Here is a 14234-nt window from a genome sequence, read left to right on the forward strand (position 1 = left end):
CACCTGTGATTTCCAGCAGCTGGTATTCAGAGGTGTGCTGCCTCTTGGCACTGGAGGTCAAAAAGAGTCCAAAGAACTCTTAAGATAGAAATCACTAGGTAATCATATGGAAGACACTTGAGACTACCAAAAACCATTGCTTGAGCTCTTATGGAGAGGCGTGAGGTGGGAAGGCAGAAGAATTGGGAGGTCCAAATTGAGTGTTAGTTGCATATAAATGTGAGAACAAGAGGAACTGAGAGGAGAGGAGAATGCAAGGGACAGCAGATAGAAGGAAAGCTGCCTGTAGGGAACAGAGGAGATGGTGCGTTGTGGGAAGTGTGAGCTGGTGGGAAATGAGTGAAAAGATAGGGTTTGGTGGTAGCTGGAAAGCCACCAGTGAGAGGACCCCCCCCCCCCAATTTACTGAGCTTCTGTGATGTCACAGCATCAGCAGGCCAAAACAGCAGGCCTTGGAACAGAAGAATATGTGTGCTGTTGGTGGGGAGGTTGCCAACCAGTGTGGAAGGCTGAATATATTTTGCAAATATGCAAAAGCTGCCCTGAGCAGCTTTCTTTCCGTTCTTCCTGCCCGCTCCCCAGTTTAAACAGAATGATAAAACTAGATAAACAAGAGGCTTCTGTTTCTATAGTTCCAGGTGCTTGGGAATTATTAACACTGTCAGAAGCTCATTTTGGTGTACAGTTCTGGGTGTTTCAGCCAAATTTTTATTAAGCAGCAAGGGATGCAGTGGATCCAGAAGAGTAGCTCTGTCAAAGACTGAAGGAGCTGCACAAGTTCTCTTAGCCCAGAAAAAAAGCTATTAACACTTGTAAGTGAACCTGGGAGCAGTCTTGAAGGGCATTATATAAAATTGGCTAAATACTGAGGGGGAAGCATGGGATGGGCTCTAGGAAGTGGGTGAGACGGTTTTGCCATTCTGTTCGCAGAGGATGGAGGACGATATAATGAGTTTAAAACAGGAAGACGCTTTTTGGTTAAACAGTAGGAAGAGCTTCCTGACCACAGTAGTAATTGAACAATGGAATAAACTGTTGAAGGAGGCTGTGGAGCCTCTTTCCTGTCAGGATGTTTTGAGGTATAGGATATCCTGCTCTATAGCTGGGGATTGGAATAGGCAGGCCCATTGCTTGTTCCTAAAGCATATAGGCACCAGAACCCCCCCAAACCAGTTGTGGCGGTTATGGTTGTTTATTAAATTTGTATACCACCCCTCATTCGTAGATCTCAGGGTGTTTCACAACATAAAATTACCGTATTGTTCTGTCAGCCCCGCAAGTCCATTTAACGACTCCTTTCAGTAGCACCTTAAAGACCAAGTAAGTTAGTTCTTGGTATGAGCTTTCATGTGCATGCACACTTCTTCAGATACACTGAAACAGAAGTTTCCAGACCCTTCTATATAGTGAGAAGGTGGGGAGGGGTATTACTCAGAAGGGTCGTCAGACTCTTATTACTCTTAAGAGTCGTCAACAGGCTCATCACAGCTATCTGCCAATCACCCATTCCCACCACCCTCCTGAGTAATACCCCTCCCCACCTTCTCACTATATAGAAGGGTCTGGAAACTTCTGTTTCAGTGTATCTGAAGAAGTGTGCATGCACACGAAAGCTCATACCAAGAACTAACTTAGTTGGTCTTTAAGGTGCTACTGGAAGGAATTTTTTTTGTTTTGACTATGGCAGACCAACACGGCTACCTATCTGTAACCACTCCTTTGTTACACATTGCACTTCTCTCCAAGTCTGTCTTCCACAGAAATATGCTGAATATTCTTGGAATAAAGTGAGTGTGCTTCATGAGTCTAATAATAATAATAATAATAATAATAATAATAATAATAATAATTTATTTGTACCCCGGCCACTCTTGGCGCTTCCAACAAAGATTAAAATACATAAAAATGTCACACATTAAAAACTTCCCTAAACATGGCTGCCTTCAGATGTCTTCTAAATGTCAGGTAGTTGTTTATCTCTGGGCGTTCCACAGGGCGGGTATCACTTCCGAGAAGGCCCTCTGCCTGGTTTCCTGTAACTTTACTTCTTGCAGTGAGGAAACCGCCAGAAGGCCCTCGGCGCTGGACCTCAGTGTCCGGGTTGAACGATGGGGGTGGAGACGCTCCTTCAGGTATACTGGACCAAAGCCATTTAGGGCTTTAAAGGTCAGCACCAACACTTTGAATTGTGCTCAGAAATTTATTGGGAGCCAATGTAAGTCTTTCAAGACCAGTGTTATATGGTCTTGGCGGCTGCTCCCAGTCACTAGTCTATCTGCCGCATTCTGGATTCGTTGTAGTTTCTGGGTCACCTTCAAAGGCAGCCCCACGTAGAGCGCATTGCAGTAGTCCAAGCGGGAGATAACTGGAGTATGTACCACTCTGGCGAGACAGTCCATGGGCAGGTAGGGTTTCAGCCTGCGTACCAGCTGCCTCCAGGCACTCACACAGGACCTTCACTGTCTTCACTGGTTCCGGTTTAAAAGAGAGGTAGAGCTGGGTATCGCCCGCATATTGATGGACACCCAGCCCAAACCCCCTGATGATCTCTCCCAGTGGCTTCATGTAGATGTTAAAAAACATGGGGGAGAGGACGGAACCCTGAGGCACCCCACAAGTGAGGGCACAGGGATCTGAACACTCAACCCCCCCCCCACCACCACTTACTGGACATGGCCCAGGAGGAAGGAGACAGGAACTCAGCAGTAATATACACTAATACTGTATTGTACTTTGCGTCTCCAATATGTAACAGAGGGACAGCAATAAGGGCTCACCTTTGCAGGGGTGGCTGTAAGCGTTTCTGCGAAAATACGTTTGACGCTTGAAATGCATGGTGGCTTTCATTGTTGCGTGTTTGAAATTCCTTTTATTTTTGGCTTGTTGTCCCACCCCGCTCCCTATCCCACTGTGCCAGGAATCAGCCCAGGAATATTGTGAGCAGGTGGCGGTGGGGAGGTATTGCGAAGCACAGACTGCTTTTCTCCGAGCTGCAGAGCAGCCACAGGTGTTTGGGGGAAGGCCAAGACTTCCTCAGCTTGGGATACGACTTCCAAATGAGATTGATTGCTGTCCTTTAGGGTAAGAAATTAAATCAAACTCTCCACGCACAGTGAATAAGTGAAACTTGCTGGTGCTGTGATCTTATTCGTCCCATGCACGCACACACTTTTTGTTTCAAAGCCGTTTCAGTTTCTCTGCAAATCGCTTTCTTGCTCTTAGCTCCCAGTATGTTCCTGAAGCCTCAAGCTCTTTTCCCTGCTTCATCAAAGAGCTTGTTGCCAACCTGCCAGGAGAATCTGGGGAACCACAGCAGCTACAGCTAAATACAAGAGATGAACAAAGAAATTAATCTCTCCTTTTGTATGGATTGATTTTTGAGGCCAGAGGAGAGAGGAGATCAGAATTATATTGTGCTATTATCCTCTTTTTAAAAATAAAATCTAACATACCATAGTTTCTTATTGAATGTCACGCTGCCTCTTTGAAGGAATGGACTCTTCTTCCCTCTGATTCCCCCACCCTCCCCACTGTGAAATGCCCTTAAGGGGATGTATGGGGTCTGACTTTGCATTATAACTGATAACTTGATGCTTTGAAAAAACACCATGAATGTATGTCTTATTTTATCCCCCCCGCCCCCGAGATGTATAACTATTGGCTTCTGACCTGTAGACTTCACAGGAACTTTTGTGTTGGCAGCCACCTCAGTTTTGCAGGAGCATTGTTGTAATCTTTGCAGTGCTCCTCAAATGAGGAAAGCTGCATATTAACCCTTCTAGGGAAGAAGTGGAATGAGGGAACTAAAAGAGTAGCATGCATATCCTGTGATCAAGCTGCAGAATTATAGAATTTATCACTGAGCATATAATACCAAACAATCAGTGTTTGAAACTAACCAGGCGCGTTTTCCTACAGGCACAGGTCAAATTGCAACTATGTGGAGGTTTCTGGGCACCAGGTTGGCGACCACAGTTTAAATACCTCTGCCATATTTAATACCATTTCCGCAGTGTGTGTTTCGCAGTCTTTCTTACTGGGACAAGTGAATTGTTGTAAGAGCAAGCTACAGTCAAGCAATGTAATTGAAATCACAGAATCATAGCATTGGAAGGGACCCAGGGGTAATCTAGTCTAACCCCCTGGTGGATAAACATTCAGTTGTGGTGACCGTGACCTAAGTTTATGGTGCCATTTGGCGCCTAGCTTATGTTTCTAGTTTCCAAAACTGCCAACAATCCTAAAAATCTTGAAATAGCAGGGTAGATAGAAGAAGATGATTTGATCAGCCTTCTTGTGGTCAGGGTTTTTATATTCTAATTTTATGTCTTGAACTGCCCTGAGATCTGTGGATGAAGGGTGTGGTATACACTTTTAATAAAGATGAACTACGAAACTCCTTTCCCCCCTCTGTGATTAGAACCAGCACAATCACAGCCAAGCAAATTTACTATGTATTTGCATTTAAGTCGCAGAACTCTGCTTTCATAGCAAAAGAATTTGAGTTTATAAGAGAAATGGTAGAATTTAGAAAAGCCCCCTTGTAGATTATGTACGTAGCTGGAAGAACCAGGCTCCAAGTGGAAAACACAGTGGTGATGGGTAGACAAAACCTCTTGGGCAAAAGAGCAAGCCAGAGTCCAGGAAAACATGGGGAAATCTAGGATGCAGATAGAATTGAAGCTAGGCGGGAAGCATGTGTTATATAACCACGCATGTTTGCTGACAGGATCCAAGCAGGAGCTAGAAACGTGGAAGGAGCTGGCCAAGGGCAAGCAGAAGTTGAAAAGAAACAAAAAGTCCCTGAAAGTAACTCCTACAAGGCTGTTTTCAGGTCAACGGCAAAGCCACAATGGGGTGAACATTACTGTGAAATCAAAGTTAGCCTCACCTACCTCACAGGGTTGTTGTGAGGATAAAAAGGGGGGAGGGAAGAGAATGAAGGAACGTACAAACAAACAAACAAACAAACAAACAAACAAACAGTACTTTTGTCTCCCCTGCCCCAGGCAACACCATTAATCCTCAGGTAGCCTGATTCACCAGAGGCAAAGGTTAAAATCACTTGGCTACCAGCATGAGGACTAGAAACTTACTTTTTCTATGGAAGTTATACTTTCTGGCATTCTGCTGAACCTGTGTTCCACACTTCTCTAGGAGTTGTGGTGCCATGCACAGGCTTCTGGAGCCTCCCCTGCTTTATGCTTCAGTCAGCACGGTGCTGGAAGTGCTGACCCCCCCCCTCGCAGGCTGCTTTTGTTTGGCCAGCTTGAAACGGCTACCTCGGCTACCTCTACTCGTTCTAGAGAGAGAACAATAGGCTGCTCACAGTCCACTGTCACATGTTATGTTGCAGTGCCTGAAAAGGGAGCAAGGAAGCCCTGTGGGGTTTTGGTTCTCCCCAGCAATTAGAAGGGATGTTTTGTTTGTGCAGGGCAATGGCAGCTAATTTCAACTCCCAGCTTCCACTTTCCACAAGCCCCTTCTCTTGTTTAACTGTTTTGAGCTGGCTGGCTTAGGTGCAGCAATTCTTACCTGTGGGTTTTTCTACACAGCTCAGGGACACCAAACAGGTTTGTGTGTGAAGTAATTTAACCTCATGATGATCCTACTCTGCATCTTTCCTTCCTATTCCTACCACCTTGGATCATGAAACTCTTGACATGGTAAAAGTCTCTCTGAGTGTCTGAGAGATTGACTTCACTTGTTCTGAATGTCTGTGATTTCATAAAGTGTCACATACAGCGTTTCATACATATCCAGTGTATGGTTTTTAAAACCTAACTTGTCCAGAGCACCGGACAAGGGGGGAGGCTGTAGCACAACAACAACAACAACAACAACAACAACAACAACAACAACATAGAGGAGGAGGGTACCTTTTAGTGCAAGATCTTTAAAAAAATAAATGGAGACAAGGAATTTGCTACGCAGATGTTCTCAGCAAGCTGCTTTTTCGTTTTCATGGAACTACCAGTTTTACCCAGTGGGAGCAGTGCATGGATCTCCTTCAGCCAGGTGGCAGTCTCTCTAAGCAAGGAGCCTCTTGCCTTTGCTTGGCAGTGGCTGCTGCTAACAGCTGCTCCCACACTGCATATGTAGCTAAGATAAGCTGTGCATGAGTGTGGGCGCCAGGTGTGGGAAAAGTTGACCCTTTCGGGGAGCTTTGGCATATCTTGTCTGCTTTTATAATGTGCGCACGCTCTAGCTTATTTACCAGCTTTTGCATGGGGTGCCCGGAAATCTCTCCCCAGAGATCTAGTTCCCTGTGGAATTGGACAGATTCACTTGATTGCGTGCTGTATGCTGATACGCATGGTTTTGTGGCTAAGGCTGACCGTAGCAAACCACAGGCGACTAACCTGCCCCCCTCCAGATGTTATTGGACCCCAGCACCCATCTGCCCCAGCCAGCATGGCCAGTGGTCAGAGGTGATGCAAGCTGTAGTCTAATGGCATCCAGAGGGCTGCAGGTTCCCAACCCGTCCCTTTAAAGAATTTGGAACCTTAGGAAATCAAAAGTAAATGTTCAGAATTTCTAAAATCATTAGCACTGGGTTTCTAGATGCCATCCCTGTGCAGGGAGAGAAGGGTTTAAATTGAGCCATTTCTCAGCAGTGGGGCTGGGCCTGATCTTTTGATGAATCCGTAGTCTGGTTAGTGCAGGGAGTTCTGCTCCTAGCCAGCTTGACAATCTGCAGGAGGTACTCCTTGAGGTATTTGCCTGGAAGGAACAAACTATTGTTGCCTTTCAGTCCTGGTGTCTCTTCTAGGTCTGGATTTCTGATTCAACTCAACCCTTGCTGGAGACAAGGGGGAGGAGGGAGGAAGCTGGAATGTGTTTTACAGAATAGGGTAAAACTCTTGAGTTCAGCTGTCTCAGCATGTCCATAAAAGGAAGCTCCCTGGTTTAGTCAGCCATGGGAGTTTCTTCCTTTCCCTCCCTCCCTCCCTCCCTCCCTCTCCACCCACCAATCCCAATCACCAACCTGATTAATCCGAGCTCCCCCATTGGAATATGTAGAACCAGGAAGCACTGTAATTCCCCCAGGTGGTTCTGAAACCAGTTGCCTGAATAAAGGAGTTGGGCCATATCTTACAGCTCAGCCTGGAATGAGAAACAAAAGTCAACAAGCCTGGCTGTCTTCCTCGTCCAGAGAGGACCCAATCTGGTGCCCTCCAGATGTTGCTGGACTACAACTCCCATCACCCCTAACTCTTGACCATGCTGGCTGGGGCTGATGGGAGTTGTAGTACTACAATAGCACCTGGAAAGTGCCACTTTGATACCCCTGGTCCAAATACTTGGCCTTTGCTTTTCTCTGTCTCTTCAAAAGAGCATTACACCCTGGAGGGTGTAGCAAGCCTGATGAGCCTTGTTGCTCTTTGGTGTCCTTGCAAGAGGGTGCCACTAAGGCAAAATGGCCTTGGTCCAAACTTCACACATCTGAAGGCGATAAAGCAACCCGTGGCCTGCAAAAGTTTGGCAGTACAGTGGAGGATGAGCTGGGTTTTTAAATAGGTGAGAACTTAAAGGCAAGGGGGTATGCAAACCACACGCCAGGACTGCTTCATCTAACTTGAATAGCTCAGTTGGTTGGTGTGTAGGGCTGATAACACCAAGGTTGCAGGTTCTAAGGGGACAGCTGCATATTCCTGCATTGCAGGGGGTTGGACTAGATGATTCTCAGGGTCCCTTCCAGCTCTATGATCACCTCTCACCTAGGCAAATGTACATAAGGACATTCTGCTGGATCAGAACCATGGTCCATCCTGTAGTGTTCTTCCGTGATGGTCTTAAGCTTCTCTTTTGAAACCATTTTGGACTTGCTGTATTACCATTACCGAAAATATCCTTTAAATTTGATGAAGGAAAAGTGAGAGGTGGCTGTTTCCTTCCAACAACTAATAACAGCTACGGTTTCTTAAACTGTAAGCCGTTGCATACTCAAGACAAGGCATGATAATAACAGCAACCTTCCAGGCTGCCTGTGTGCCACAAATAGACAGTCCAGATATATTTGTGGGTAGGCCAGCCAATAGTTTTTGAAGGTTAGTAACTGTGGATTAATTGCAAAACCACCCAGTGCTGTCTCATTCAAGTACATCACAAAAGTGCCTGTTTGCAATACTTAAAATGTAATCAACCTAATGAATCGCTAAAGCGTAGATGACTTTTTCGAAAAATAATACAGATACACATGGGAATTGTATTAGGGCTTCAAAAGTATTTTCGGGGCTGATCCGAAAATGGGCTGTCTCATGCTGTTCTCTTCTTCAAGTACTCTACAGTGTCGGCCGCTCTGTGTTGTCGGCTCTTGTTGCATTCTTGTTTGTGTTTTGCACGCCAGGCAAAGGTAGATGTTAAAAATAGCCGTGCTGTACTTAAACTCCCATTTTGAAGGGCCAGAAACATTAGAAATGAATTGGCTTTTTATATACAGCTGGTAAGCATCTGAAGCTCTGGAAAATGAAAAATTTAAAATTCAGCCATGAGCTCTCTAAACTCAAGAGGGAATTGTTTGTTAAGCTAAACCTTGCCCCCCGCCCCCCGGTATGCTAGGATATGTGCTTGAAACCTGTCCTTGAAACCTTTAGGTATGTAATGCCTGTAAGTCAACTAATGTAAGGCAACATTTCTTCTCGGAGTCTAGCGTTACTTTATTCCCTCCCCTTTTTTCCACTTTTGCAAACTGCTGATGCCGTTTGAAAATGGCTCGGGAGCTCAAAGCGCTACCCTGCAACATGGCTGAGTTTTGCTCGGTGCACAGCTTTGAGATAGTGAAACACCCGGAAGAAATGGATTCTACATATCTTCTTGCCAAGGGCTCATTCTTTATGGGGCAGATGCAGTTGGTTAACTAGCTGCCATATGGCTCCCATACCAGATGAAGGAGAGGATTTACCTGCGGGAAGAACATAACTCTTTACGGTTTTAAAAACTAATTGCATAAACTGGAGAGCTAGGGACAGAGTGTCAGGTTTGGTTCTCATATTGGCTTTGTGTGTGTATGTGTATGATTGCTGCCGCCGCCACTGTGCTAAACTGTGTGGGAACAGCTTCGCTATGGGGTGTGGTGATTTCAATCATGTCAGCACAACTACCTGCAAATGAGTGGCTCTGCTGACTTGGTTAAAACTGCCCTACCCCCACATCAGAGCCAGTTACTACATGTGCTGAGGCCTGTGCACAGCTCCCTGTGTGGTTCTCCCTCCCACCACCTTCATTACAGCAGCAGCAATTAACACCACGAAGAGAACCTGCAAATCGAACTTTGGAGGTGGATTTGGGTAGCTTTAAGAGAATGAGACAAATTCATGGAGGATAAGGCTACTAGCCACAGTAGCTTGGTTCTACCTCGGAAGCAGCAGCAGTTACTGGAAATTGTAGGAGAGGGCACTGTTGTGCTCAAATCCTCCTTTGGCGCTTCCCATAGGTGTCTGGTTGGCCACTGTGAGAACAGGATGCTGGTCTAGGTGGGCTATTGGCTGATCCAGCAGTCTCTTACGTTTTTGCAACTCTGTGTGTATAAAATATATGTATACACACAAAATATATGTATACACACACACACACCATACATTCCTTTCGGTGAAAGGCCATGTGTGTACATGTCATAGGCGCCAACCCTATGGGGTGAACTCCCCCCAAAGTATGTGGGAACAGGGCTGAGCCCCCACAATCTTGAGGGGCCGGGCCTTGCTGGGTCTTCCTGTGACAAGTGCCCCCCCACCCAATGTTGCGTGGAACTTGACGCCTCTGATACATGTGGACACGTGGTTAGCCCGATGCACAGATGTACTTTTTGCATTGATGTTTGTTTTATGGAATACACATTTGTTAATGAATTATTGTAACCCTGAGTTTCTTTTCATTAAGAGTGGGTTTAATTTTTTTTTAAAAATGGAAAATATTGTGACTACAACTGCACACATGTCTGTATTGCTGCATGCAGGTTAAGCGTAATTGTAAAACCTTGTACCCCATTTGGAAGCGTTTTCGATATAGGAAAGCAAATAATGCTTGAAGTGGCCTGGAAGTGAGTGGCTCAGGGGCATCTAGCAAACTTCACAGCCAAGAAGCTACAGTCATACCTCAAGTTGCAAATGTGATCTGTGCGGGAGGCACGTTTGCAACCCGCAGCGCTGTGTCTGCGCATGCGTGTGATGCAATTCGGCACTTCTGTGCATGCTCGTGACGTCATTTTGCGGTTCTGCGCATGTGTGAGAGCCGAAACCCGAAAGTAACCCGTTCCGGTACTTTCAAGTTTGGCGCGGTCCGTAACCCGAAAACATGCAACCTGCAGCGTTCGCAACCTGAGGTATGACTGTATCTGGACCCGGGTGGATATTTCCATCTTAGCCCAGTTCATTATATAGTGAATTGCCTTGACCTGCCTGGACGCTGGCAAAGGGAGTGCCAGGTTGAGAAGCTCCTTTCCCCCAGGAATATGTCCTCCACTTTTCCTCATCTCTCTGCACCTGGAGGGAGGAACCTGCCTGACTGGCTTTCCTGGAGAAGGAGGTGGCAGTTCACCATCATTCCTAACGTGGGTGTGGTAGCTGTTCTTAACTTTCTGTTTGAAGGGAGGCACCTTCGCTAACCACAGACGTAGCATAAAGCTACATTTTGCTGGTGTGCAATCCCGTTGCTTCAATACCAGAGTTTTACCTTGTTCTATCAGTGTTCTTAGTAGGTATTGGCCATGTTTTATTCCCAGCCAGTTTGATGATGCACATACTTAAGAATGCAGTTATGTTTAGCAGCCACAAAAAAATGTTGCATTTCTGCGAGATCCCCTCCCCCCCCTCCATCTGAATTCTCAGCATTGCTGCAGAACTGTGATCCCCATGTTTCTTTGGGAGAAGTAATGACAGTTAAGAACAGCTGAGATTTATGACATACGTGTTCCTGTCTTGTCTGTGGTGCTGTCAGTTAGTAGAATTGTTTTTTTACTTAAGGCCGCAATCGGCAGAATCAAGTGTTAAAGCTTTTCCTGGACTTAATCATTGCAGACAGGGAGTGGGATTGTTTGCCTGAACTCTCCCGCCCACAGGAACCAGACTGAACAAAAAATAAGTGGGAGAGAGCATGCTAATTTTCAACCTGCGTAGTGTATTCGTGGGGAGAATGTTCAGATATGTGAACTTTGCTTCCCCCAGATAGTGAGGTTGCCTAGATCAGCTTGACCGCACAATCCTGCTAATTGCATCCGTTGACTCTTAGGCTGCGTACTCGCCATACATTTTAAAGCACATTACTTCCCCTCCTCCAAAGGATCCTAGGAACTGTGCTTTGTTAAGGGTGCTGGGAATTGTAGCTTTTTTTGGGGGGGGTAAACTGCAACTCCCAGGATTCTCCATGGGAAGAAAAGTGCTTTAAATGGATGCTGTGTATACAACCTTAGAACCTGGTTCAAGCCCCTGACGGATAGCCATTGCATGAGGCAAGTCAGTCCCTCTTACAAAATGTCTGTTAATCACAGTGGCGCTTCCTGTTTGTATCACAGCGTTCTTGTGAGGCCAGAATGAGATACAGGCATGTATCGTGCACAGAGCTCCTTGGAGGAGGGCCAGCATTACAGATGTGGGGATGATAATTATGGTTGGTTGCAGCTCTGGGTAGGATGGCAAGATGTGGCAACTTCCACCCTGTGATGGAGCTGGAAGATAAATATCTTTAAGGTCTTACTGTCGTGGTCCACTAAAATAGTGGCTCCTTTGATTTTTGATTTTTTAAGAAATCCAGTTTTTCTCACACGAGAGTCTCCCTTGGATATTCATCTTCAGAAAGCTGTTTCTCAGGCGCTCAGCATGTAGTCGTGATTAACCTAGCATAGCAGCTGCTATTTAGGTCTCAAGCTTCCTAGCAGTTCTTGCCACAGGCAGCCAGTCAAGGGTTTGTGAGCATGGCTTACGTGTGCTGCCCGGAAACTTGATGCTGGGCAGGCAGTGGGAGGCACATCTGCAATTTGACTGCATCGGGGTTTTGCTCAATTTATTGTACTTCCAGGTGTTCAAATACACGGGAGGTTTTTCTTTGTGGGGTGGCAGCTGTTGGGAATGAATGACATGTACATAAATTAGTATTAGCTGGGCTGCAGGGTAGGAACAAGGAACAGTGCAAGATGCTTCAGTCTTTCTGCCTGCTCGCATCCCCGCTTCTGGCTTCTGAAAGTTTGCCTGCACCCCTCAGGCCTTTCAAAAGCAAGAGCGCCGGAAAGCTGTATTCTTAAGATACGGCATCATTTGCCCTCCAGATGTTCTGGGCTGCAATTCCCATCGTGCCCGTTCAGCACATCTGGAACATCTGGAGGGCACCAGGTTGCTGGGGCCTAGAGAGAGTTTTTATTTATTTTGCTAGGTTTTGCTGGCTTGAAGCAAAACAAATGTGTAATACACTGCTACTGTGCAAAGTGTTGGGAGAGGGGTTGCCATTTTGGAAAGAGGTGATCTGATTTGTCATGATCACTTTTTGTCTAGTGCCTGCTGAGCAGCAGGAGGAGCTCTTCCACCCCTGTCCTCTCCCCCCCTCCCCAGTTCTCAGATCATGCTGAATTCTGTTTTAGGGTCATAACATATGTAGAGTGAAGATGGACCCTTCTCAAGGCAGCATGTAGCAAAAAGAAAAACAAAGCCTTGTCTGTTATTTCCCCCCCTTTACAAATGTGCTTACCCACATGAAATTCATGCACAGGAGAATAAAGAAACATTGGCTTACTACATGAAATGAAAGACAGAATATGTGGATGTTGCTTCAGGCAGCAGCGTTATAATATTAGCAGGCAACAAACCTTGACACCACAGACACACCTTGATCGAAAGAGTAAAAGAATCCCTAACTATTCCTGCTTTGCAGAGGCTTGGATTAGATGACCCTCAGTGTCCTTTCCAACTCTGTGATTCTGTGAGCGGTTGACACTGACAAGGCTTTAGGTATGCTTTCCCCTAATACCGGCTGTCGAGTCTCAAGTGCGAGTCTCGTCCTCCACCACCGCATTCATTTCTTTTTGAAAAGTAAGCACACAACTCCTTTCATAAAAACTGTGCCCCCCCCGCCCCCGGTCAGTATAGAATGCATACCGGCCTGTCCTCTTTGGTTCTTACATGTTGTGTGGTCAGGAGCATGGCAGCAGCTCCCTCCCTTCACAGCAAGATCCTCGCCTCTCCTTTCCTCCCACCCTGCACTAGAGGTCAGGTTGACTTTTGAACTGGCCCCTGCTGGGTTTTCCCAGGCAGGCTGAAGATGCATGAGGATGCTTTGAACCGACTGGCTGCATGGGTCCTGCTACGGCCCCCCCCAAGATGGTGAAGCCCGTCCAAGATACCAAACATCTGCTTGCCTTCAAATTGCACGGGGAAAGCACTCTGCCCAGCCTCACTTGTGATGACTCAGCTGCACATACCCACACACCCCGGGCTTTGTGGAAACTTGAGTTGGTGATTTGTGCATGCACCTCCTTTCTCCTTCAGATGTGATGCATGTGTTGACTTGCACAGCGTTCATTCTCTTTCTCATAGATACACTCACTCACTCTGCTTTTATCTTGGTAATCATCCTTGACTGTCACCCTGGCATCAGCGCTTCCCTCTCACATTCCTATCCTGTAGAATTAGCATAGGGCTGCCTCAGAGGGTGAGGTTAGTATCTTCTTTGCGGGGGGGGGGGGTGACTAAACAGGTATTTCTCTGGCATCACACCCTGTCCTAGGAAAGCAGGCGGAGTCTGGAGCAGGCTTCCAACCAGCCCTGTCTCCAGACTTCCAGGGCAAGCTTCTTGGGAGAGGCAGATACCATCTCGGTGAGTGGTGTGTTTATGCCTTTCGCTTCCCCTCTTTCCAATGCCCCCCCGCAATGTCTCCTCTGGCAATTGCCCATGGCTTCCAAAAGCAAACAAGGCAGAGGTACATTCCACGGTGCATGCTTATTTTTAGGCTTTTGGCTTGGCTGGGCTAGAGATGAGTTCCTTTCCAAAGTGCTTTTGTTGTGCTACCTTTCAAAGCCTCGTTCTTCTCTCGGGGTGCCTTGGGGTTTCTCTGCTTTAATAAAAGAGCCACATTTAAAGGTTTTCCCCAGCATGCATAGAAGCTGCTCCATTTCCTGCCTGCAAAGGGAGCCCATGTGGACTGGCTTATGCTCGGTTCTTCCAACCCTGCTGCCTTCTCTCTTGCCCTCCCTTGCTCCATACTGTAGAGGCCAGGAAGTAGCAGAATCTCTTGAGTTCCCTTACCAAAA

General features: G+C 46.5%; 1 protein-coding gene across 2 annotated transcripts in view; it reads left to right on the forward strand.

The window, feature by feature from the left end:
* JUP (junction plakoglobin) overlaps positions 1-14234 on the forward strand; it is a 59325-nt gene that overhangs the window by 25134 nt on the left and 19957 nt on the right. The window contains exon 1 of one of the 2 annotated variants that reach the window (XM_081885823.1): positions 13688-13800. The exons of the other annotated variant lie outside the window; for it this stretch is intronic. The gene's annotated coding sequence lies outside the window, so the exon portion shown is untranslated. Of the gene's footprint in view, positions 1-13687; positions 13801-14234 lie in introns of those variants that run through there. 2 annotated transcript variants of the gene reach the window in all.

The sequence above is a fragment of the Podarcis melisellensis genome (genome assembly GCF_964234715.1).
Source record: "Podarcis melisellensis genome assembly, chromosome: 13".
Classification (NCBI taxonomy): domain Eukaryota; kingdom Metazoa; phylum Chordata; class Lepidosauria; order Squamata; family Lacertidae; genus Podarcis; species Podarcis melisellensis.